Raw genomic sequence first — 25,845 nt, forward strand, 5'->3', positions numbered from 1 at the left:
TACCAACATGTGTTGTTTACATATTAAGTATGTCCATAACTAATAAAAGTAAATTTTTAAAAAGTGTCTCAGGCCGGGCGTGGTGGTGCATGCCTTTAATCCAAGCACTTAGAGGCAGAGGTAGGAGGATCACTGTGAGTTTGAGGCCACCCTGAAACTCCATAGTGGATTCCAGGTAGCCTGGGCTAGAGTGAGACCCTACCTCTAAAAACCACACACACACACACACACACACAAAGTGTCTTAGGAAGCGTATAAGAAAAATGGTTCCAAAATCAACAAATGATAAAATCTGTATGTATATTCTGGGTAATGAAGTCTGGTCTGTCTTTCATAAAAGGTAATTTCAAAGAACCTTTTAGGACAATAGAAAAAAAAAACCTTAAGTGGTCATGTTAAAAGGTTTCATAAGACCCCCCACTGCTGTGCTCCAATCGCTTGCCCACTAGCCAGCCTCTGCTGTGTCCTGATCCCATGCCTGCATCAGCTGCCTCTGCACTACAATTGCACATGCAGTGGGCCCAGTCCCACAGCAATGGCCACACAAGCCCACACTGAGTCACTAGCACCAGCTCAGGTGCCATCCCCTACCTGTCCGTCGCCATCCATCCCCCACTCCCCTGTGGCAGGAAAGCGCAGACTGTTTGCAGGTCCCAGTGTTCCCAACCAGAGTTTGGGCAGCTTCAGGGCTTGCTACCTCAGTCTCCTTTCAAACTCAAAGGCAGGCAGCTTTGGTGCATTACTGGGTGAGAATTCAGGCAACTTTGGTGCCCCTGTCAGGCAGTAGATAGGCGGCTTTGGCAAGAGAGAGCAAAAACCCAGGCTGCTTGCAACTGCCCCAGGCTGCCTTGGATTCTCATTGAGCTAGATCCCAGGCTGCTCCACCCACCTATCTGCCCATATACTGATATGGGTAGACCACAGCACAAAAGAAATAACATGAAAAATAAAATGCAAGAAAATCCAGACAGATCACCCAGTCCAACAAGGATTACATCTAACCAAAACATAGAAGAGTGTTTAGGATCAGAACATCAAGTGGAAGCTATGAGCAATGCAACCCTGACCAACATACTGCTAGAACTTTCAGGAAAGCTACAAAGGACAGATAATTGTGTGGATGCTACCATCACTAAGCTAGAGCAATATGATAAGACACTGGAAGGAATTCAAAGAGAGCTAAGAGAGTTGAGGGAGAGTGAAAAAAAAAAGAGGACCTTAAAAATCAGCTGGCCACACTAAATGAAAACATAAAGAAATGCAAGGATGATTTCCAAGAATCATCAAGAAAATCAGAAAATGAGGTGAAAAGAGCGATGGAAGTGATACATAGGAAAGTAGTAGAAAATGCAAACTTAATTGAACAAGTCCAAAACTCGCTCGAGGCTCTCAAGAATAGAGTCAGTGAAGTGGAAGATAGAAACTCAGATCTGGAAGACAGGATGGAAGAAACAGTTCGAGAATCCAAAAATTTCAGTAAGTTCAAAAGTTCCTGTGAACAGAACATGAGGGAATTGTGGGATACACTTAAACGTCCTAATATCAGAATCATTGGAATACCAGAAGGAGAAGAATTTCAGACCAAAGGCATGGAGAACTTATTTAACACAATAATTGAAGAAAACTTCCCCCCTTTTCTCTTAAAAGAAAGGCCCACCAAGATACAAGAAGCAAACAGAACTCCTAACCGACTAGACCAAAGGAGAAACTCCCCAAGACATATTATCATTAAGACTCTAAACATTGACACCAAAGAGAAAATCCTAAAAGCAGCTAGGGAAAAACAGCACACCAATTTCAAAGGAAACCCCATCAGAATTACTTCAGACTTCTCAATGGAAACCCTGAAAGCTAGAAGGGCCTGGAATGAAACTCTCCAAACTCTAAGAAACTATGTCTTCCAACCCAAACTACTCTACCCAGCAAAAGTCTCCTTTATAATAGATGGTGAAAGGAAAACTTTCCATGACAAAATTCAGCTTTACAATTATATGAACACAAAACCAAACTTACACAAAGTATTCCAGGAAATTCTCCACAGAGAAGAAACAAATAACCAAACACAAATGCCTACAAGAAGCAGATCACAACAACCAAACCCAGAGTAGACACAAAAACTTTAAAATTCCATGGAAAAACCAACATACCTCTACCACAACAACATGGCAGGGATCAAATCAAATCTCACAGTCATCACCCTAAATATTAATGGCCTTAATTCACCCATCAAGAGACACAAGCTAACAGGGTGGATCAAAAAATTAGACCCCTCAATCTGCTGCCTTCAAGAAACCCACCTTACCACTAAAGACAGAAACCTCCTCAGGGTGAAAGGGTGGAAAACAATATTCCAAGCAAATGGGAATAAGAAACAAGCAGGTGTAGCTATATTAATATCAGATAAAATTGACTTCAAACCAAAAACAATCAAAAAAGACAAAGAAGGCTACTTCCTACTTATCAAGGGAACAATCCATCAAGAGGATATTACAATCATAAATCTGTATGCACCAAACACAGGGGGACCACAGTTCATAAAACAAAACATACTTGACAATAAAACAGAAATAACCACCAACACCATCATAGCTGGGGACTTCAATACACCATTATCAGTAATAGACAGATCATCCAAACAGAGGCTCAACAGGGAAGTAAAGAGATCAACAAAATCATAGAGCACTTAGACCTAACAGACATCTACATAACTTTCCATCCCAAATCCACAGACTACACATTCTTCTTAGTAGCCCAAGAACATTCTCTAAAATAGACCATATACTGGGTCACAAGGACTGCCTCCACATATTTAGGAAAATTGACATAATTCCCTGCATGATATCAGATCATAATGTTATATTCCTAGAAATCAACAACAAAAATACCAACAAGAACCCCAACGGCAACTGGAAACTGAACAGCACACTCTTAAACAATAAATGGAAAGTGGATGAAAAAAAATGAAATTGTAAAATTACTGGAATTGAATGACAATGAGAACACATCATACCAAAACTTATGGGACACAATGAAGGCAGTCCTCAGGGGAAAATTCATAGCACTCAATGCCTTCATAAAAAAGACTGAAAGATCCCAAATCAATAGCCTAACCACCCACCTAAAAGCATTGGAAAAACAAGAAAAATCCAACCCAAAGAGCTCCAGAAGGAAAGAAATGATTAAAATCAGAGCAGAAATCAATGAATTGGAGACCAAGGAAACAATTAAGGTGATTGACAAAACAAAGAGCTGGTTCTTTGAAAAAATAAACAAGATTGACAAACCTCTGGCCAATTTGATCAAGCAAAAAAAGGAGAGACTCCAAATTAACAAAATTCAAAATGAAAAAGGAGAGATCACAACAGACATAAGTGAAATCGGGAGAATCATCAGGACTTATTTCAAAAACCTCTACTCCACAAAGCTGGAAAATGTGGAGGAGATGGATAAATTCCTGGAGTGCATATCATCTACCAAAGCTAAACTCAGAGCTGATTAATCACCTCAATGAACCCATCACACTCATGGAGATTGAAAAAGTAATAAAAAACCTCCCAAAAAAGAAGAGTCCAGGACCAGATGGATTCTAGCCTAATTTTATCAAACCTTCATGAAAGAACTCAAACCAATCTTTCTAAAACTGTGACACAGAATTGAAGAACAGGGAAAGCTACCCAACACCTTCTATGAAGCTAGTATCACCCTAATCCCAAAACCAGGCAGAGATGCCACACGAAAAGAAAACTACCGGCCTATTTCCCTAATGAACATAGATGCAAAGATCCTGAACAAAATACTCGCAAACCAAATCCAACAACACATCAAAAGCATTATCCACCTTGACCAAGTGGGATTTATCCCAGGAACACAAGGGTGGTTCAACATACGAAAATCTGTCAATGTAATACACCACATAAACAAACTTAAACATAAAAACCACATGATTATTTCAATAGATGCAGAAAACACCTTTGACAAGATGCAACATCACTTCATGATCAAAACATTGGAGAGAATTGGCATGGCTGGTTCACATCTTAACATAATAAAGGCAATATACAAAGCTCCAAAGGCCCAAATAATACTTAATGGAGAGAGACTGGAGGAATTCCCATTGAGATCAGGAACAAGACAGAGATGTCCTCTCTCACCTCTGCTTTTCAATATAGTACTGGAAGTCCTAGCTCAAGCAATAAGAAAGGAGAAGGAAATAAAAGGGATACAATTTGGAAAGGAAGAAGTTAAGTTAGCTCTATTCGCTGATGACATGATTGTATATGTAAGAGACCTGAGAGTCTCCATCCCAGAACTCCTGAAGGTGATTAACTCCTATAGCAAAGTATCAGGATACAAAAATCAATGCACAAAAATCAGTAGCATTTCTGTATGCAAATGACAAAGATACAGAAAAAGAAATAAAGGACATAGTCCCATTTTCAATAGCAACAAAAATAAAATAAAATACCTTGGAATAATGTTAACCAAGGAAGTAAAAGATCTATACAACTAAAGTATAAAAACTCTCAAAAAAGAAATTGAGGAGGACTTGAGAAAATGGAAATACCTCCCATGCTCCTGGATAGGCAGAATTAAGATTGTAAAGATGACAATCCTACCAAAGGATATATATATATTTAATGCAATTCCAATTAAAATCCCTACAGTGTTGTTCACAGACATAGAAAAAATGATCTCAAATTTCATATGGAAAGGCAGAAGGCCTCACATATCCAAACATATCCTCAGCAAAAAAAAAAATACCTCATACCTGATCTAAAGCTATATTACAAAGCCATAGTAATAAAAACAGCATGGTACTGGCATAAAAACAGGAGTATAGACCAATGGAATAGACATGAGGACCCGGACTTTGGGTTAAGCAACTATAGCTACTTGATATTTGACAAAGGCCTGAACAATATAGGCTGGAAAAAACACAGCATCTTCAACAAATGGTGCTGGACAGACTGGATAACCACATGCAGGAAACTGAAACTTGATCCACACATTTAACCCTGCACTACTCAAATACAAATGGATCAAAGACCTCAACAAAGACCAGAAACTCGAATACTACTGGAAGAAAATTTAGGAAGTACTTTCCATGATATAGTAATGGAAAAATACTTCCTGAACAAAACCCCAGGGGCTCAAGTTCTTAAACAGTCACTCAACCAATGGGATCATATGAAGCTGAGGAGTTTCTTTACAAACAAGCATATAATAAGCAAAGCCAATAGAATACCCACAGAATGGGAGAAAATATTTGCGGGTTATCCAACTGATAGAGGCCTAATCTCTAGAATCTACAAAGAACTCAAAAGTCTAAACAATAAGAAGACAAATACCCCACTGACAAAATGGGGCACAGAGTTGAACAGGCAATTCACAGAGGAAGATATACAAATGGCAAACACACACTTAAGAAAATGTTCATCATCCCTAATCATCAGAGAAATGCAAATTAAGACAACTATGAGATTCCACCTTACCCCAATAAGGATAGACAACATCAAAAAATCAAATGAAAATAAATGCTGGAGAGGATGTGGAGAAGTAGGGACACTCATTCACTGTTGGTGGGAATGCAGGATGGTACAACCACTTTGGAAAGCAATATGGAGACTCCTGAAAAAGCTGACTATAGAAATACCAACAGACCCAGTTATACCCTTACTGGGCATCTACCCTAAAACCTTCAAACCACAGGCCAGAGAGATTTGCTCAACCATGTTTGTAGCGGCTCAATTCATAATAGCTAAAAGCTGGAATCAACCCAGATGTCCATCATTAGAAGAATGGATAACAAAGATGTGGTATATCTACACAATGGAATTCTATACAGCAGTAAGAAAAAATGACACAAAGAAATTTGAGGAAAAATGGTTGAACCTGGAACAGATCATTGTCAGTGAACTTACCCAATCACAGAAAAAAAAATCACCACATAGTCTCACTTATCTACAACACCTAACCTGAATCTACCCAAGATACCTTGCATACCCAGCAAGCACCTCATGGACTAAACAAGATGGATGGGGAGGGCGAGGAGGGCATCGAAGGATGGAAAACAGTAATCTGGACCCAAACAGCAATGGTACCATAAAATTCTACTTCCTAAAAGACAGACCAAATGGCTGAACCTTCACTAGACCCTTACAGGAATCACCTGAACCACAAGACACTGGAGAGGGTAGGATCAAGACTAACCTAAATCTTTTACATCCTCCCTCCCTCCCTCTCCTCCTCTCCCCTCTATGTCTCTCCTCTCTAATTCTTGTATATTAGTTATGTTTTTCCTCAATTTCTTAGTGGGCACTCACCTGTAACCCCCACTTCCAGCTTGGGGCTACCATCCACAATGAGCTTTTGATCAGAGAAACCTACAAGGTTTCCCAAAACAATGACAGACTTCTGTCAGAGTACTTGATGACCCACCAAAGACCAGGGGTAAGACCCTATTGCTGAAGACTCCATACGCAGCTGACATGTAGAATGGAATGGCATGGCTGGAAGCCAGGAGAGAGTCAGTCCCCAGACAGTCAGCGTGTCTAGTGCCAGAAGGTTCTACATGGGTGACTGGGGGAAATGACCAATATCTGTCCAAGCAACTCATTGTCTAACCTAATTAGTAAAAAATAACCTGATGTGATGCCCACACAAGTGCAATAGTGGCACACAGCCATGGTGGGGAACCAGCTGCTCTTGATTTGGCTAACTGGCCCCCTCAGTGGAACAGGACCCATAGCTGGAGTTGGGAAACAAGTCAGAACCATACCCAAACATAATCCCACTCTCCAATATCAAGCTACCATCAATCATGGCGTACAAGAGGGCCTACACCTATCAAACTCTCTATCAAAAAAGTGTTATCTCAATTTTCCGGGTGCTAACTTACTCTCCGTTGTAGAATCTGCTTCTCTTTTTCAGATAGATGCAGATCCTAAGGACAGAGCTGCCCCAACATACCTCAAAAGGGGCCCGACTGAAACTAAGGGCAATTGGCGAAACAAGCAAGGGTGATGTTTTCCTGTGAACCGGATACCAGCACAAAGCGGAAGGAGACGAACACAGAGAAAAATCAACTCCTACCAAATCAGAGAGCCAGAGCCTCAGAGGCCCCCAACACCTCAGCACTGAAGCAGACCAAAAATGAACCCAACATGACTTAGGGAAATTTTGCGGAAGAGGGGGCGGAAAGAATGTCAGAGTCACATGTTGGGTCATGATATGCAGACATTTATCCTACCAATAACTGTGGGCTAACTCCACAATGTATGACCCATTTACATCAACAAGGAGGGTCCAATGGGAGGGGGTAGGTCATAGATGAGCCTAAACAATGGTACCAAACTGCCTGCATTTGCTGAAAACTAATAAATTAAATTTTTAAAAAAAGGTTTCATAACAAGGAATATTCTTAGACATTGTCTGTCCCACAGAGACAGACTGACATATGCATAACCCCACTAAAAGGGGGCCCCTCCATATAATGGGGATCTATATATCTTAAGGAAATAAGGCTAACATATCATTTGTTTATACAGTAAAAATGATTTAGGGAATAAAAGCTTTTGTTGATAGTTATAATGAGATAAACTGGCTAAAGAGGATAAACTTTGGCGGAAACTTTAAATGTTGGGTATTAAATGTTTGATTTTTAAAAAAGATTGTTACAGAGTGGTTACATAGATTGTAAGGTAAAAGTGTGTAGATGAAGATCTGAATAAATCTAAACAAAAGGTTTAAAGGCAAGTTGATTAACTAAGTTTTAAAGTGCTTGGTCAGATTACAGACCCCTTGAGATATATAAAATGGCTATTAGCCTAAGGCTTGTATAAGATTAACAAAGGATGACCCTGGCTGGTTAAAGGATATTATCATAATCAGGTTGCAAATCTATGTCACCACGCCTTAATACCAAGGTTAACTTAAAACTTTTACTGATGTTTATCTGGTCATGATAATGATTGTAGGAGACTGGCTTTAGAGTGCTCAACCAAGTTAGCTATGCTCCTCTATTTGTCAGACTTTTAACAAAAATACAAACAAACAAAAACCCTACATCTTATGTTGTGGTCAGGTTCACATGGCTGGCAGAAATCACCCACCAAAAGCAGCTTTAGGGAAAAAGGGTTTATTTTACCTTATAGACCTGAGGGGATGCTCCATGATGACAGGGAAAATGATGGCATTAGCAAAGGGTGGGCATCACCCCCTAGCCAACATAAAGTGGACAATAGCAACAGGAGAGTGTGCCAAACAATGGCAAGGAGAAACTGGCTATAATACCCTTAAGCCCACCCCCAACAATACAATACCTTCAGGTAATGTTAATTCCCAAATCTCCATCAGCTGTGAACCTAGCATTCAGAACACCTAAGTTTATGGGGGACATCTGAATCAAACCACCATAGTAACATACATGATATAAAATGCAATGCATTTATCCAACTTAAAAGTCCCCATAAGTTTTATCAATCCCAATGATGTTCATATATCCCCATAGTCCAAGGTCTTTTAACTGAGTCATAATACCAAAATATCCCAAAAAACTATAGTGGCATAGAATAAATATTTACATTGCAAAAGATGGCATTGGGCATGGAAAAGAAATATTCAATCAATACAAGATTCAAACAGGGCCAACATCAAACTCTGTAGCTCCAAGTCCAACAACTCTAGTCAGTGACAAATCTCCAAGTCCAATAATTCTAACTAGCAACAAGTCTGTGGAGTTCCAATTCCGCCCCTCCAACTAGACTAGTCACAGTCCTGGAAAACTTCATCCAGGGCTGGTAGCTCTCCTTGGCAGCCATCTTGTGGTCCTGGCAGCTCCACTGGGTCTCCACTGCAACCTACGGTTCATCCTCATGGCTCCATTGTGTCTCCATGCAGGAATTCAGCAAACCTGCTTCAAACTGTCCATGGCTGTTTCCAAAACAAGACCATGTTGCAAATTCAATGACATTGTCTTTTCTGCATTTCTTATACTCCATAATATGAGGTGGGGTGCCAATTTGTTAATCCAGGGGGGAATAAAGCAGACTTTGAAGAAAAGACACTCCTTTAGCATTCAGGCCCCTTCAAAAGAGACTACCAATGCAGGTAAGCTGACCAAATCTCAAAGGTTGTAATCTCTCATATAATGAAAGCTGAACAGACAAGTTTCAGCCTAATGATTTCATTTCTGTGCCATATCCCTTTGCACACAGTCTGTTTCTACACAATGCAACCCTCCACAAAGTCTCAGGACTCAGGCATAACAGCAAGCTTCTCACACAAACTGCTTCTAGCCCAGTCTAGGCAAAGCTCTTTCTCACACTCATAAGCTAAACTTCATAGTTCATAGTTCTTACTGCATTCAGGTCTTTCAACTCTAACTAGAATAGTCCATCAAGCTATACTTACAGCATTGCAAGGCATCACTTAGGCCAAGGTTTCAAATACTTCCACGTTCCTCTTGAAAATCAACTCCCAAAGGCCAAAGCCACACAGTCAGGTGTCTAGCAGCAACCCCATTCTTGGTACCAACTTTACTGTTGCCATCAGGTTCACATTGCTGGCAGAAATCACCCAACCAAGAGCAGCTTTTGGTTAAAAAAGGGAGGGCAGTTATTTTGCCTTACAGACTTGAGGGGAAGCTCCATGATGGCAGTGGAAAGCAATGGCATGAGCAGAGAGTGGACATCACCCCCTGGCCAACATAAGGTGGACCATAGCAACAGGAGAGTGTGCCAAACACTGGCAAGGGGAATCTAGCTATAATGCCCTTAAGCCCACCCCCAACTGCCTCCAAGAGATTCCCAAATCTCCATCAGAACCTAGCTTCAGAACACTAAGTTTATGGGGGACACCTGAATCAAAACACCACATCTTAAGACTAAAATTGGGTCAATTATATTTAGTTTTCTTTTTTGAGGTTATTATATCTAAAAAACCCTGTAACTTAGAAATGGTTCCTGTCTTGTTTATGCTAGTTCTTCTGGGTGATTACCACTGAGGTTATTGTATAAGTTTTATAAAATATTATTTATAATTTAGTCTTTGTGACTTTGAGGAAACTCCCCATGTTCTATGGAAACCTGCTACATACAAGTACTGTTAATATAGTGTGTCTAAGCTTCATATATTCTAGCAGTCATAAATATTACTTTATGTTAAGCTATAAAAATTGTTAAAGGTACTTGCTTAAAAATTACTTTGTGAAAAAAAAAAAAAAAGAAAAATTACTTTGTGTCTGTCAAAATGCCTGTAATGTATATGCTTAGTCAAGCAGGTTTAGTTAAACAAAGACTAGGTTTTGCTATGTGTGTAATCAGTCTCAGTCAAAATTTTACTTAAATAATTGTCTCATTCCTGGTACCTTAAGCTCATTGCTTATAGATATGTCAATACTTGAGACATGTTCTCTGCTCTAGGACACAACTTCATGTTTAGATGTTTATCATTGACCCCCCCCCAAAAAAAAAAAAAAACAGATCTAAACTCTGCTGTTTTGCTTCCATAGTTTTTTTTGGGCGGGTACTTGGTGCCTACATAGGTATATAGACTAGCAAAAGTTGCATTCAAACACAGATGCCAAGATTTTGTAGTTTCTTGTCTTTTACTAACATACAGTTTTTAAATTAAATCAACCAATTTAAGTTGTTGGTAAAGTATTGTTTTCAGCGCTAATAACATGTTTTGCCTGTACTTATAACTTACAGATACTTAAAGGATAAAATGTATCTGCTTTCTATGTTCCAAATATGGCTTATAATCACTTGACAACTAAACTTAAATCTTAATCAGGATGATTTTAAACTTTGTTGTCATTCTCTAACCAGATCTGTTTTGCTAACAAGATATGTTCTGTAGTCTTTAACTAGATCTCTGTTGTTAATTGGATGTGTATCACCTCTGTGAGTGAATTAATAGCCATATATAAAAACCAAAGTCAATTGGAGACATTGGAGTTAAAGTATAACCAATATTTTGGCTCCTGCTCCCAGGTCAGAAGGTCACAGGAAATAATGGGACACTTTTAGCTTCTAGCCTCTGGTGAATTACCTTTCTTCTTGATCAGGGAGGACATGGAGACCCAGAGATGGACTCTAAGTCAGTGTATCTGCAACAGGAAAGTCACATCAGAGGAAAATTGGTCCTCTAGGTTTTCCAGGAAAGGAAAGTCCACTTGGTCAGCATGGTCTTGACTTATCCTAGCAGATGACGCAATGATGAGATCAAACTCTCACAGCTCCCTAAAAGTCTCTCCTACAGAGTCATAAGTGACCTCTAAAAATATAATACATAGTTAATTTTGGCTATCTACATAGTATTAAACCCCTAGTAATAGAATATAACCACAAAGTATTAGGCTCTCCTGTCTGATGCTGGCTTACAATACTAAGCTCTAACATTAACTCATGCCTTCTGCCTCTGCCTGGCCCTGGCTAGTCAGTTACTATTTGCCTTTAAATCAAAGATCCAGAAAATGTCCTCACTAGTTATGTTTACCTGATAGTTATTGATTTGTATTAGTCCAATTTCTCCTTGATATTCCTTATTAAAAGGAGGTATATCACTAAGGACAGATTTCAGAGCCTAGCCCTAAGGTACACTTAGGACAAATCTGGAGTCCAGTCCTAAGGTGTAAAAACATCTTAGAGCTCTGGCTGTTCATGATTGCTAATGATGGTGGTGTTGGTTGTTTGAGAGTGTCTCTTTTCCTAGATTTATAGAGATAAGCCAGATTCTCCCGTCATTGATGATGCTCTCTTAAAAATGTAACACATATCCTTAGGGAGTTGGGCCCATACCTATCCACCAAGAGATATAAATTCATCACACCCAGAGTCAAGACAGTGTCTTCAGCCTGTAGTAGCTAAAAGGTCACCAGGAACCCAGAGGGTCCCTTCAAGGTCCAGCTTTGGAGAACACCTGCCAAGGAGACTGTGGCCTTGCTCTAGTCACTCTAGAAGCAGACTAGTCTACACACAGCAGAAGCTTGAAGAATTCAATGTGGGATATCAGGAAAAATTGAGACACAATCCCCACCAGTTCAACTGGTGTTAGCTGTGCCTGGTTAGAAAAATATTTGCTTCTTATAACAGCATGTAGCCTATTAAACTCTATAAGTCAGAATGGTCAGACACATGGTAGGGATCCTAACTCCTTCTGTTTGCTGCCCCCCTCCTAATGCTCTTCATGGTGCTTCTGTTCAGCCTTCACATTCCCACTATAAGAAGTCCAAATACTCCTCCAGGGATACCAAAGGGTTCTGCTCACTGACCTGTCTGGCCCCCTGCTACTTGTGGTGGGGCCCTATCCTCAAAACTCAGTATTTAGCCTTTAGTCATAGTCAAGGATTTGAAGGTCCCTAAAAGAAATGGGGGAATAGCTATCCTGTCCTGGGAAGTAAAGGCTAATTAGGCCTTGACTGTGTTTGTTGGGGGAATGAAATAGCTGACACTTTCAGTTGCAAACTCCCTAACTCCCCAAGAGGGCCACATCTGTATTGCTAACACTTTCAAGACGTACCATGTCCCTAAACATGGCTCAGATGTATAAATAAGTCAACACCTGGATAAGTGAGACAACTACAGTTCAAAGTTAACTCTAGGATAAATGAGACCACTGCAGTGCCATGTTGCCCAGACCTATATCTGACACCAGTGTCATTATTTTTATGTCTTTTGCCTTTAAAAATGCTGTGCCCCTGAGCTTGGCTGAGACCACTTTCTGGTGTGAGCACCCTCTCAGTCACCAGCGTAATAAAAAGGACTCTTAATTGGCTACAAAAGTGTGGTGCTCTGTAATTTTCTCAGGTGGACTATAACGTTAGCATCATGACACTCTCAAGATACTTTCCTTTAGATGAAAATGCCCAAAATACCTAACTTGGGGACACACAGTAACAAAGTCAGGAACTGCATAAAATTGAGTAAGGAATACACACAGAAACTTGATATTTCTGTAGGATGAAAGACACTCCCAGGATATTGGAAACAGAGTTGGAGAAAACATTTACATAATAAATAACAAAGGATTTCTGTACAGAATATATAAACACTTTTGTATACTCTGAGAATGATAAGCAGCTGTGTTATAGGAATTAATGAGTCAATGAGAATAATCAGGCAAAATCTACTTCAGAGAGAGGGAGAGAGTCTTTTTTTTTAAATTTTTTATTTATTTATTTGAGAGCGACAGACACAGAGAGAAAGACAGATAGAGGGAGAGAGAGAGAATGGGAGTGCCAGGGATTCCAGCCTCTGCAAACGAACTCCAGACGCGTGCACCCCCTTGTGCATCTGGCTAACGTGGGACCTGGGGAACCGAGCCTCGAACCGGAGTCCTTAGGCTTCACAGGCAAGCACTTAACCGCTAAGCCATCTCTCCAGCCCGGGAGAGAGTCTTTATTCACACGTGAACCGCTGCTGGCTAATGCCAAATCCAACAGAGGTGTTCAATACAGACTGTGTTGGAGTTACATACCTTTTACAATCCCTTGTCTGAATTCTCCCATGCATGAAGGAGAAATTTATGGTCTGTGAGTGCAGGGTTCTGTCAAATAAGATCAACTACAAGCTGCCACCTCCCAAGATAAGGAAGTTATATATTGTCCAAAGGGGTCAGGCTCGGTCTCAGAATTCTTGTTAGCTATCATAAACTTTTAATTGTTCGACAGAATCTCCCCACCTGCTGCTTCCAAAGAGGAGAGTGGAGCTGGAGAGGTGGCTTAGCGGTTAAGTGCTTGTCTGCAAAGCCAAAGGACCTTGGTTCAATTCCCTAGGATCCAGTAAGCCAAATGCACAAGGTGGTGCATGCGTCTGGAGTTTGTTTGGAGTTTGTTTGCAGTGGCTGGAGCCCCTGGAATGCCCATTTTCTCCCTCTCTCTCTCTCACTCAAATAAGTTAATTAAATTTAAAACAAACAAATAAACAAACACAAAAAGGAATGTTAGATTTAAAAAAGGAGAGTGTAACATCTATGACTGAAAGTCCAGGTACACTGGTACATTTCTCTTAGATACAATGATTATACTTTATTTAAACTAATATCGGCTAGAAACACCAGTAATATGGTATTTCCTCAGGAGCTCTCCCCTCTTTGAAGTCTTGTCTAATTTATATAAAGGACTTCAACCTTTACAAATCTGAGTCTTCTTGTTCTACTGGAAGATAATAAACTCTCAGGGTTGAGAACATTTGCAACTTGACTGCCTCCAATCTAGGGGTGATAAATCTAGTTAGGAGATTCAAGATGCAGGGTCCAAATAATAATCCTAAGAGGATCATTGTTAGTTGCCCAATCAGGGGCATAAACCATTTAGCCCAAGACTAATAGCTGTCCCATGACATCCAGGTGCTAATTCTACTCTCTTTCTAGCCACAGTTTTCTTTTAACCTTTGAACTCTATCCATAACAACTCCAGATTTGTGTATAAAAACAGCACTTCTCATTTAAAAAATAAGCATAGACCTCCTTTGTCAGCTGTGGGCAGATTCAAGCCTCTCTGATTTTGCATAAACACATCAGCCAGGGAATTTAGCTGCTTTTGTAAATCTGCCAATGACTCAGCTATTTGGCCTATGTCATCTATGAATTTAGCAGATAGGGTATTATAAAAATGTACAGAGGCTACTATTTCTCCAACTCCAGTTCGTATTCCTTCTGCAATACCCATGCCAACCAGTAAAGGAATAAATTGTATCACCCTTTTCATTTTATCCTGTGCTTTTCCTGGTATGGGAAGTGGCTGATCTCCAGGCACAATATCTGCCTGAGGGATTATGTATGCCAGAATGTGGAGTCCAGCCCATTTATCTGGCAAATGGGAATAAGCATTTTTTCTACATACAAAATATAAACCTACCCTATATAGTCTTGGCTTGCACCAAGGCTTGATTTGTTGACGAGTCTATATTTTTAACATTTTGACATTTTTCCTTAGCAAGCTGCCCCATCTGGGTTCCTGTACTTTGAGCCTGCAGACACCATGGGATTTTTACAGCTACGTTAACATTTGTTAAATTAACTCCTTTAGTGGCCCCTGAATCCCAGTCATTTCTAGTAACTGCAGCCCTAACTGGGATAGCAATGGGATGGGACTTATTTAGAGATAGGCAGAGCCAGTAATATTTTTCTAAGTCAGGATTAGTTATATTTAGGAGTTGGTGGGTATTACTTATGAGTCTAATGTTGGGAATCTTAGCCCATAAATTGTGAGGTATAATCCTACCCTGGGAGATGGACATTGAGATAGTCCATATCTCAGAATAATTTCTATCAGCAAAACATTAACTACTTCCCTGGCTCATTCTGTACATGTAGGGAACGCTTCTATCCACCCTGAGTATGTGCATACTAGCGACAAGTAAAGATCAGTATCCCTGGAAGGGATTCACTTCAGTGAAATCTACTTCTAGGTCCTCAAAGGGTGAGGTTCCAGTCATTTGTACCCCAGGATCTGGGCAGGAGCTTCAACTGGCTTTATGCATGACACAAACCACACATCTGGTGCTGATTTGTGGACAGGGAGTGGGGAGCCTAAGGATGAAATAATATAGTTTCAGCAGATTTGCTAATGCTGTTTACCCAGATGTGCCAGCTCTTGATACTGTCTCACTAGCTGCATTGCTATTGCTGTAGGAATAAACAGCCTGTTATCTGGGAGCTTCAACCAGCCATTCTTTTCTCTGATTCCTCCCTCCTCTAATGCCCACTGGCCTTTCTCCTTTGAATATACTGGTGAGGGAGATAATTTGAGGACTGTGAGAATTTTGGAAATGGGCTCTGGACTAGCCATTTAGCTGGGCCAGTTGGCGGCTACTTTAGCAGTCTGGCCGGCCAGGTGGTTACCCTTGCTGATCTGGTCTGTCCCTTTTTGGTGACCCTTATAGTATATTCCTGAACTTGGCCTGGCCCCTAGACTGTCTCTAATAGTTGAAGGATTTTCTCTTTATTTTTAAAGTCTTTCCCCCAGCAGTCAAAAGTTCCCTTGCCTTGTATATGACCTTATGCACATGCAAGGTAGCAAAAGCATATTTTGAGTCCATGTATATGTTGACTCGCTTTTTTCCTGCCAAACTTAGTGCTTGCATGAGGGCCCAGAGCTCAGCTCGTTGGGATTGACCAGCCCTGCAGAAGGGCTTCAGCCCTCAATACCTCATCTGTTGTAGTTATTGCATAACCCACCTTTCATTGCCCCCCCCCCCCGACATAGCTGCTTCCATCCATGAACAGTTTCAGCTCAGGATTCTGGAGTGGGGTATCAGATAAATCTGGCCTGCTGGAGTAGACTTCTCCTACTACTTCCGCGGTCATGGTCTGGGGGTCCAGTCTTAGTGGGTAGAAAAGTGGCTGGGTTTAGAGTCCTTACTATCTCCATTTGGACCCGTGGGTGTTCACAGAGCAGTCCTTGGTAGTGGGTCATCCTGGTGCTAGCTGGCCATTTATGTCCCTGGATGTTCATCAAAGCTGTGACAACATGAGGAGCCTTCACATCTAGATTCTGTCTCAGCATGAGCTTGTCAGCTTCCCTGACCAGAGGCATAGTCACTCTAATGCTCGGAGGCAAGGTGGCCATCCTGAGGCTACTGGATCTAGTCTCTTTGACAAGCAAGCAACTGGATGTTGCCAAGATTGAACCCATCAGGTGAGAACTCCCAGTGCTGTGTGATTCTTCTCACACATGTAAAGATCAAAGTCCCTGATCACATGTGGCAGACTTAATGCTGGGACCTTTATTTCCTTAAAAGCCCCTTTTTGTTTGGGACCCCAGTCCAGAAAGCTATTGCTTGGTCCAACTATTACTTTATACAGTTGCTGGGCAATGCTTGCCTATAGCCCAGGATCCAGATACAACAAGAAACTGGCTGCTGTGAGGACTTATTGGAGCTCTTTCTAAGTTCTTGGTTGGGGAATCGAGTAGATTGTTTCTTTTCTGTCATGTCCCAGTGCCCTGTGTCCTTTGGATGTAATAAATCCTAAGTATCTTACCTCCTTTAAGCATGTTTGGGTGTTTTCTCATGACATCTTGTACCTGGTGCTTGAGAGGAGCACTAACAGGGCTTTGGTTCCTTCCAGCAGTCCTCTGGAGTCAGGCTAACCAGCAAGAAGTCATCTACATACCGGAGCAGGGTGCAGATCAAAGCCTTTCCCAAAAATGCAGCGAGGTCTGTTGCTAGTGCCTCACTGAACAAGGTGGGTGAATTTTCCAACCCTGTTGTAGCCTGATCCAGGTCAGCTGAGTCCGTCTCCCCATTCAAAAGCAAATAGAGGCTGGCTTATGGGTGCTTGCTAACCTGAGGCAGAGGCATCTTTAAGGTCCAAACACTTGAACCAACTAGAGTGGGCAGGTGATAAGCTTGGGTTAGGGACTACAGGATGCATAGTTATAACTGTGCTATTGACCACTTGGAGATCCTTGACAGGCCAGTAGGCATTCTTTACTGGCAATAGTGGAGTGTCCATGAGATTTACATTCAACCAGGACCTCCGTGTGGACAGACACTGACCTGTTCTGCTCGAAGCATGGGCCAGGCTCAGTCTCACTGGCTCTTGGTTTCAAGTCCACCACAGTAGGTGCATGGTTTCTGGCCAGTCCTGGAACCCTTTCTCTGGTCCACACATCAAGAATTTCTCTAAGAACCCAGCAAGATTGGTTTGCACTTAATCTGTAGTGTAAAAGTGCCACTCATCCTCTGCCACAGTTACAGCCATCATCAAGGCTGGTCTACTATTAAGAGGTAGGGTGGCTGGCCCATCCAGTGAGAAGGTGATCTGAGCCCCAAGTTTAGTTAATGTCTCTACCCAGGAGGGGGAGAGGGCACTCTGGGGAATATAGGAGTTCATGAGTTACTAAGTTGCCCCTAACTGGCAAGTTCGAGTTCTGCAGAACGGCCGCTTAATCTAATTTCCAATTACCCCAATGATTGTGGTCATTCAATCTGTTAGAGGCATCACCAGCACTGTGACCACTGAATGTTCAGTGCCACTTTCTACTATAAAGGTCACTGGATGGCCCCCTACCTTCATTGTGACCATTAGCTCCCAGGGGCCCAAGACCAGGAAGCCAGGTCTGTCCAATTCCACATCACTACCTGCAAGTCCAAAAAACTGTGAATTAGGTCTTGGTTGGTGGCTCCTAGTCTGAAGGCAGGTGTCTCTCTCTGGTCCATTTATCATTTTCTCCCATTGGAGACATTTGTTTTTCCAGTGGCCAATTTCCTTGCAGTGAGCACACCGGTTCTGTTCCCCCATTTCTGTGGAAACCTACCTAGTTGTATTGGATCTTGTCCAGCTATAGCTGCTGCCAGGGAAGCCATATCTTGTTATTTCTTTTCCTCTGCTTTTTTTTATCAACTTTTCATTCATGGTTTGCAAACACCGGATTTGCCATCTCTATTAGTTGGTGATTTGTCATTGCAGCAAATCCATCTAACTTTTGTAGCTTATGTCCTGTATCAGGTCAAGCCTGCATAATGAACACAGTAACAATTGCTCACTGGCTCTCAAGGGCTTCTGGACTGAAAGGTGTGTGTACCCAGAATGTTTCACATACTCCCTCATAGAATTCAGTAGGTGACTCATCAGGTTTTATATGAATCTGAGCCACTTTTGACAAGTTTGTTGGTTTCTTTGCTCCTGCTTTCAGCCTTTCCATTCCTACACTTCTATAATCTTTAGCTGCCACATTTCCCTGTAGTGTGTAAAAGCTTTAACTCTCTGCTCTGAATGCATGGAGTGGCCATTTCAGCTCTGAACACACATGGAGCCCCCGTCACCCACAGTTTTGACTCCTTATACACATGGGAGCTACTTGGAATGGCCCTAGAGTTGATCAGTCTCTATGTTAACCCAAGAAGCTATCTCGTTCTGCTTTCTGGTCCCCCACGATCTACCTTGACTGTCTGGTGGCTCTGTCCATATTTTCTTGCAAGTCTGGTCTGGGGCTCCAGCATCAGGGGAAAGCACAGCTCTGATCCAAGTTTGGACCCTGAAAACCATCAGGGAGTGCGCTTCCCAAATCGCTCAGAGACTTGTCTCCCCACAGCCACCGTGCTGCCCTGTCAGTGGCTCAAGGGGCCAAGAGTTTGTGTGAAGAATTCTCATGACTCAGTTTCCCAGCCAACATACCAGTTATAAGAATTAATAAGTTGATGAGAATAATCAGGCAAAATCTACCTCAGAGAGAGGAAGAGAGTCTTTATTCACACGTGAACCTCTGCTGGCTAACACCAAAACTGACAGAGGTGTTCAATACAGACTGTGTTGGAGTTACATACCTTTTCCAATCCCTTGTCTGAATTCTCCCATGCTTGGAGGAGAAATTTATGGTCAGTGAGTGCAGGGTTCGGTCAAATAAGATCAACTACAAGCTGCCACCTCCCAAGATAAGGTAGTTATATATTGTCCAAAGGGGTCAGGCTCAGTCACAGAATTCTTGTTAGCTATCATAAGCTTTCAATTGTTTGACAGAATCTCCCCAGCTGCTGCAAAAGAGGAGAGTGGAGAATCTATCACTGAAAGTCTTGGCACATTCATACATTTCTCTTAGGTACGTTGATTATACTTTATCTAAACCAATACAGGCCAGAAACACCAGTACTATGGCATTTTCTTAGGAACTCAATGGGAATTCAGCAAAGGATATAAAGAAGAAACTCAGAGGTGGGAAGCAGCCAGCAAGCCTGTGAACAATGCTCCCCTGAGTGGGAGCCATGGAAAAACATTAGAACATGACACTTCCACTATCTAATTGACAATGGAAACATTGCTATTAAGTGTTAGTGAATACCTGGGGACAATTCTTGCTGGGTGTGAGGCCCTGGGGCTAAGTACTTTTCTGGAGATCTATTAGAACAGGAATGGTCCCCACCTGAGGCATAGCACAGCCACTTTTGAGGACCATCTGGAGAAAATCTACCACAGAGATGCCAGTGTAGAACAGTGTTGGCCAAAACAGAAGATAGCATCTTGAGATGAGGTGAAAGAAAGCAAGAAGAGGCCTGTTGCGATGGTCACTGCCTGGGCCTTGGTGGCCTGGGGATGCCTTGTTGAGCCCTAGGCCTATAATTGGGAAGGGTCCCTGAGCTCAGGGCCAGAGGGAGGCTGTCAACCCTCACTGACTGCAGAGGGACTCAGTGGGGAGTCTGTCTATCCCACATGGTGGTAGTTGCAGCATGGGTGGTTGAACTGTAGCAGATTCACCGTCCTTGTCTGATGCAGCCAGAAAGCAGCTGGTGGACAGAGACCCAGGGCTTCAGTGTCCGCAGAGCTCACTGGGATAGGATCAGGACTACAGTGTCCCTGGCTCATCATGGGGCTAGCTAATGACTGCAGGTGGGAGTACAGTGTCCAGGGTTGAGGCTGTGTGTGTGTTTTCAGAGCCTTTCTACATACACATTTACATGCTACTTTCCATGTGATTACAACTCTGTTCCAGTCCTTTTCTAAGGAACTCAATGTCTCTTAAATGAACCTTATAAAGTATACAGTGTTTTCACATGACAACGTGTTTCCCAAACCCCACAATATTGATTTCACCATAAATAAACTTAATAATTCATAATTTATCCTTCTTGAGTCAATCTTTATTCATTATTTATTAAAGGTAAGACAAAACCCAAAACTTGGAATTCATAAATTCTGGGGAGCTCCTCCTGAACTCCCAAATCCTGCCTCAGTATCATGCATCAGAAATGAGTCTAAGGTCTGAGAATGACCACACAATCCAAACTATATTGGCAAGGCAATGTTTTCTTTAAAAAATATTTCTATTGAGCTGGGTGTTGTGGTACATGCCTTTAATCCCAGCATTCAGGAGACAGAGATAGGAGGATCGCCATGAGTTCAAGGCCACCCTGAAACTACATAGTGAATTCCAGGTCAGCCTGGGCTAGTGTGAGACCCTACCTAAAAAAAATAGAACAAAAAAGTTAAACATATATGTGTGTGTGTGTGTGTGTGTGTGTGTGTGTGTAAGCAGAAAGAGATCAAGAGAAGAGAGGCAGGCAGAGAGAATAGGTGTGCGAAGGCTTCCAGCTATTGCCAACAAACTCCACATACATATGCTACTTTGTGCATCTGGCTTTGTGTGGGTACTGGGGAACCAAACCCAGATCAGTAGGATTTGCAGGCAAGTGCCTTAACTGTTGAGCCATCTCTCCAGCCCTGGCAATGTTTATTTCTGCAGAAGGGTGCTTCGCCATGAAGAGCTGAAGCAGTCAAAGCACAGCATAGGAAGTCTGCTGACACTTTTCTGTCCTACTGAGGAGGTACTGTGTCTGCTCTACCTTAGACTCTTATGTGATTGGCTAAAATATAAAGATGATAGTTTCTTGGGGAAACCTAAGGAATAGAAGATTTAGAGACCTTTTACCAAATGCATGAAAGAAACTTTGGATTTAAGGATTGTTGATGCTTCTCAATGAAGGCTGACTCGGGGGGGGGGGGGGGTAGAATCCTTCCAGAATTGAGTTTCTCTACCTTTTTAACAATTTGAAAGAAAAGACAGCCCAATCCTTCTCTCTCTCCTTTCTCTCTTGCATATTCCTCAGAGATGGCAGATTATCTGATATTGGTCTAGGCCCTGTGTCAATTGTGGGAAAACAAACTGAGGTGCCTTCTGTCCCTGTGATGCTCTGGGGCCAAACACCATTAGAAATGCTGCAGTGTCACACAAGTAATGTTGCTAGTGATTGGTGGTGATGATGAGGGTGGTGGTGGTGATGATGGTGGTAGTGGTGATGATGGTGGTGATGGGGGTGGTGATGATGGTGGTGATGGTGGTGGTGGTGGTGGTGATGATGGTGGTGATGGTGGTGGTGGTGGTGGTGATGATGGTGGTGGTGGTGATGATGGTGGTGGTGGTGGTGATGATGGTGGTGATGGGGGTGGGCTCCCGCTCTGAGGCAGGAGCTGGTTCCCTTTACAATCTCCCCCCTAGTGCTCACTTCAGCAGCACATATACTGAAGGCCTCCTTCCTGGGCTTCCCCTTTCTCAGGGAGCCATGAGCATCTCCTGCAAGATCAATCACGGTGCATTCCTTATACAGTGGAGGGCCCTATGCATGGCTTCTGGGAAAGATCTTTAATGGAAAGAACGTGTGTGCTATGAGAAGTCTGCACAGGCTGAGGTGGGGGAGTGACCACCATCATCAGGTGCTGGGTTTCCTTTTTCGTTAGACACACTGTCCATCACAGGATGTGTATTACCAGAGGCTTCAGAACTATTGCAGGAATGAGGTCTAGCCTCCTTGGATGGTGTCTCACTCCAAACTCACTGCCATGTTTGGGTAGAAATGCCTCAGCCCTGAGGTGTCTGAGGCCTGGCTCGTATCAGGAAGGTAGAGCACCTGTTATTGTGATTGAAAACAGTTCTCATTTCTTTGCTGTGAATTATATGTTCACAGTGTCTTCCGGTTCATCTGCCAACTTTGCTTCTGTCTTATTGCCTTGTCAACCTCTCTTCAGTCACTGCCTGTGCCAAACCCATAACTACACAACAGGCTAACCAGGGATCATGTCACTGGAGCAGAGAGGCATAGCCCTAAATTATCTTCAGTTTCTGACACCCTTTATTTGCCCACAGCTGAGATCTCAAGCAGCTCTGATCTCTATTTCCAGGACATAGGCAGAGCCCACCCCCCTACCCCACCCCAGACAAGAGGAGTCTCCAACCACTCTGGTTCTCTTTGGACTCTTGAGGACTTTCAAACCTCACTGTAAATTTGGGATTTTGCTTATTTCTGTGACACCCTTGTGAGTGTGTATGAAGTAAAAAAATTTAAATCTGTATGATTTTTCTCCCACCAGCCTGTATTTTTTCATTTTAATTCACAGGTCTCCAGCTACTAAACCTCACAAAGTGGGATAAATACTCTTCTTCCCTACCACACTTTGAAATTGTTTTCTCACCTATGCCTCCATCTGCTCCCCCACAACCACTGGAGATTCCTCGACTACTTTAATTCAGGGAGAGCTTGTGAAAAAACAGGGGTAGTATAAGTAAAACCGTTGTCCTATTAGTTTCCATGTTAACACCTTTCCCTAAGATTGTTTAAGCTGCCATGTTTTGGGCCATGTTGATCTGTGCATTGTGGGAGAACTGTCTGGCTGGGGTTCCATAGAGTGATCACAGTGTGATCACATGTGGGAGAAGGATGCCATCTCCCAGTTATGCAGGCTGCAGGCAGGGTCTCAGGAGCAGCCTGCGGGGCCCAGACCACGTCCAGCTCCAGGGAGGGATTCACTTCCTTGCACCTCTTGGAGCTCACTGCTGGCTGGGTATCAAGCAGTAGCCTTGGTACACAGTGACTTTCATAATAATGCCCCCAGAGCTTCCCATTCCTTCATTCTGGGACACCATTTTGGTGTCTTCTGATGAGTCAACCATCCAGGTGAAGTTTGCAATGACCAAAAAGTCAGTGAAGACTGTGGATGCTGGGAATGTGGGGAGGTGTGACCCCAAGAGGAGGCAGAGGCTGTGGCTATCAAGGCTATGGCTAGCACCTCCTGTGAGGCTGCACTTACCCACTAGCACCCAAGGCACTGAAAGTTCCTGTTGCAGGTCAGGGTCCCTCTGGCCACCTCCAGACACCCTCCAAGTGACCAAGTGTCAGGTGATTTCCCACGTGAAGGAAATGCTTATATTTACATTTAAATTGTCATTGTAAAGTATAAAGATCAATACTGAAATAAACTGATGACTTCAAGTTTCAATTTGTGTTACTGAGAGCCTCATGCAGTGGCAAACAAGGAAGGCTGTGGCAGGTTGAGAGACTCTGGAAGACAGACACAGCCTCCAGCATCTCTTACTGCCTTGCTCTTGGTAGCCAGAAGTCCCTGCAGGTCCCACTCAGCTCCATCCATAAGCCTTGAGGTTGGAGCTCTGTGCCTTGGCTAGAATCCCCCACCCATGCTGCTTCCTGTGGACAAAGCTCTTCCATCCTGGGTTTGTCCTGGAAACACCCCTTTTCTGAGGCAGCTCTGCTGGATAGGGCTGTTGTAGGTTGCTTGGGAAAGCACTTCTATATGTGTGACGCCCCCCAAAGATGCCTGGGTGACCCAGCCCTTGAAATATGGGGGTAGAGCTTCTCAGAACCTCCAGGACCAAGAGCCATAGCCCCAGGCCAGGGTGACCCTAACAAGAGGCTGAAGAGGCCACTGAGCCCCTAACAGACTGCCTTCTGTGCTAAGAACACCTATTCCTCAGGGCACTGATAGCCAAGGACAATGCTGATACCAGATCTGAGGCCTCAGGTAGACACAGATGCTAGTGATCCCTATCAGTCCTGCATGATGGACAGGGTCTCTAGTCGGTAGGGCTGAAGCTCAGGGACAGGATAAAACCCAGTGTTTCTCCAAGGAGCACCTCCTGATTCCAGCCAATCACACAGGGCCTAAATACAAATTCACGAATTAAAACATTTCAACAGACACAGGAGTGATGTGCCTGATGAATTAAAAGGAAACTTGAAATCTTCATGCCTTATTTCATCCTGGCCCAGAATGAATGTGTTTCTCAGGTTCATAAATTATTAGAAAGGAATTTTTAAACAGATTGTAAATTTTAGAAGTGTTTTCTTTCCACAGCTGAGAAATAAAACACACCATCCTCAAAGCAGGGCAAGGCCAGCTCTGCCTTCTGGGACACTGGGCTTTTCATTCCATGATCTGTGAGGGACCCTGGGCATTGGGCTGTTGGGTCCTAGGGAATTAGTGGATCTCTGCAGTTCCATCAAGACCAAATCCATTAGCTTAGGTGGGAGCCAGAGGAGAATCCCAGAGGGGTATGTTGGGAGCAGAACTGTGAAGGGGACTGTTGGAGCCTCTTCCTCTTTCTTTTGCTTGCTGATCTGTGTGAGGAGTGTCTTCTCCCACATGCTCCCACCATGGCCCAGTGTGCTGCTAGAGACCCAGAGCAGCAGGACAACTGCCCATGGACTTATGCCTCTGAAACCTTGAAACAAAGCCAGCCTTTCCTTCTCTTAAGTGTGTTTTTCAGGAATGTCATAGTCAAGAAGCTGACTAAAACTCCTTTCTTAGCAGTCGATCTCTCTCCTTCCTTCACCACACTTAGGTCATGGTGGACTTTGGTCCTTCATGTCACCTCAAGTCATGAGGCTCAGGCCTGGTCTGAAAGAGGATCTCATTATCCTGACACAGGACCCATTGGATTCAGGCCATATTGGCTTTGGAGCTCATGAACACAGGTAAGCCTTTTCCTACCACACTTGAACCTGGATGGATGAAATGAACCCCAGGTGAGCAGAGCTGAGATGAGCCTAAGAACCAGGTATTCTTTTGACCTCAAGATCTTGGACTCAAGCCAGGGAAAGATGGCATTGTGGCTGTGAATGTGGGCTGTGGGACCCAGCTTTGTACCCATTGAGGGTAAGCTAAACTGGCAGAGCTGCATGATAGAGTTCCTGGGGAGGTAGCTGAGGATGGAGAGGAACGTTGGAGGCCCTAGACAGAAGCCTAGAAACTCTTGTTTCATACCCCAGGGGCCTCTTGCTCTGGAGCTATTAGAAGCAGTGAGACCTCCTGTGACCCCTCTTATTCATTGGGAAGTGAAGTCTTTGCTTGCATGATAACCAAGGCTGCACCCATCCTCATTCCCAGTCACCCCCAAAATGACACTGTTCCATCAATTTTGTGTGGGGCTTCTGGGATAATCTCAGTGGTCCTGTCTGAGAACTGAGACACAGGGGCTTCCCCTGAGCAAGGTCACCAACCCTCACAGTAACTCAGGGGGACTCTCTCCACTGTGTCCTTAATACAGGACCCTGACAGCAACATAAGGGAGAGTGTAGTCAAGGGTGACCCTGACCCTAACTCTAAACTCTGAAC

This window comes from Jaculus jaculus, chromosome 8 (assembly GCF_020740685.1).
Source record: "Jaculus jaculus isolate mJacJac1 chromosome 8, mJacJac1.mat.Y.cur, whole genome shotgun sequence".
In the NCBI taxonomy this organism is placed as follows: Eukaryota; Metazoa; Chordata; class Mammalia; order Rodentia; family Dipodidae; genus Jaculus; species Jaculus jaculus.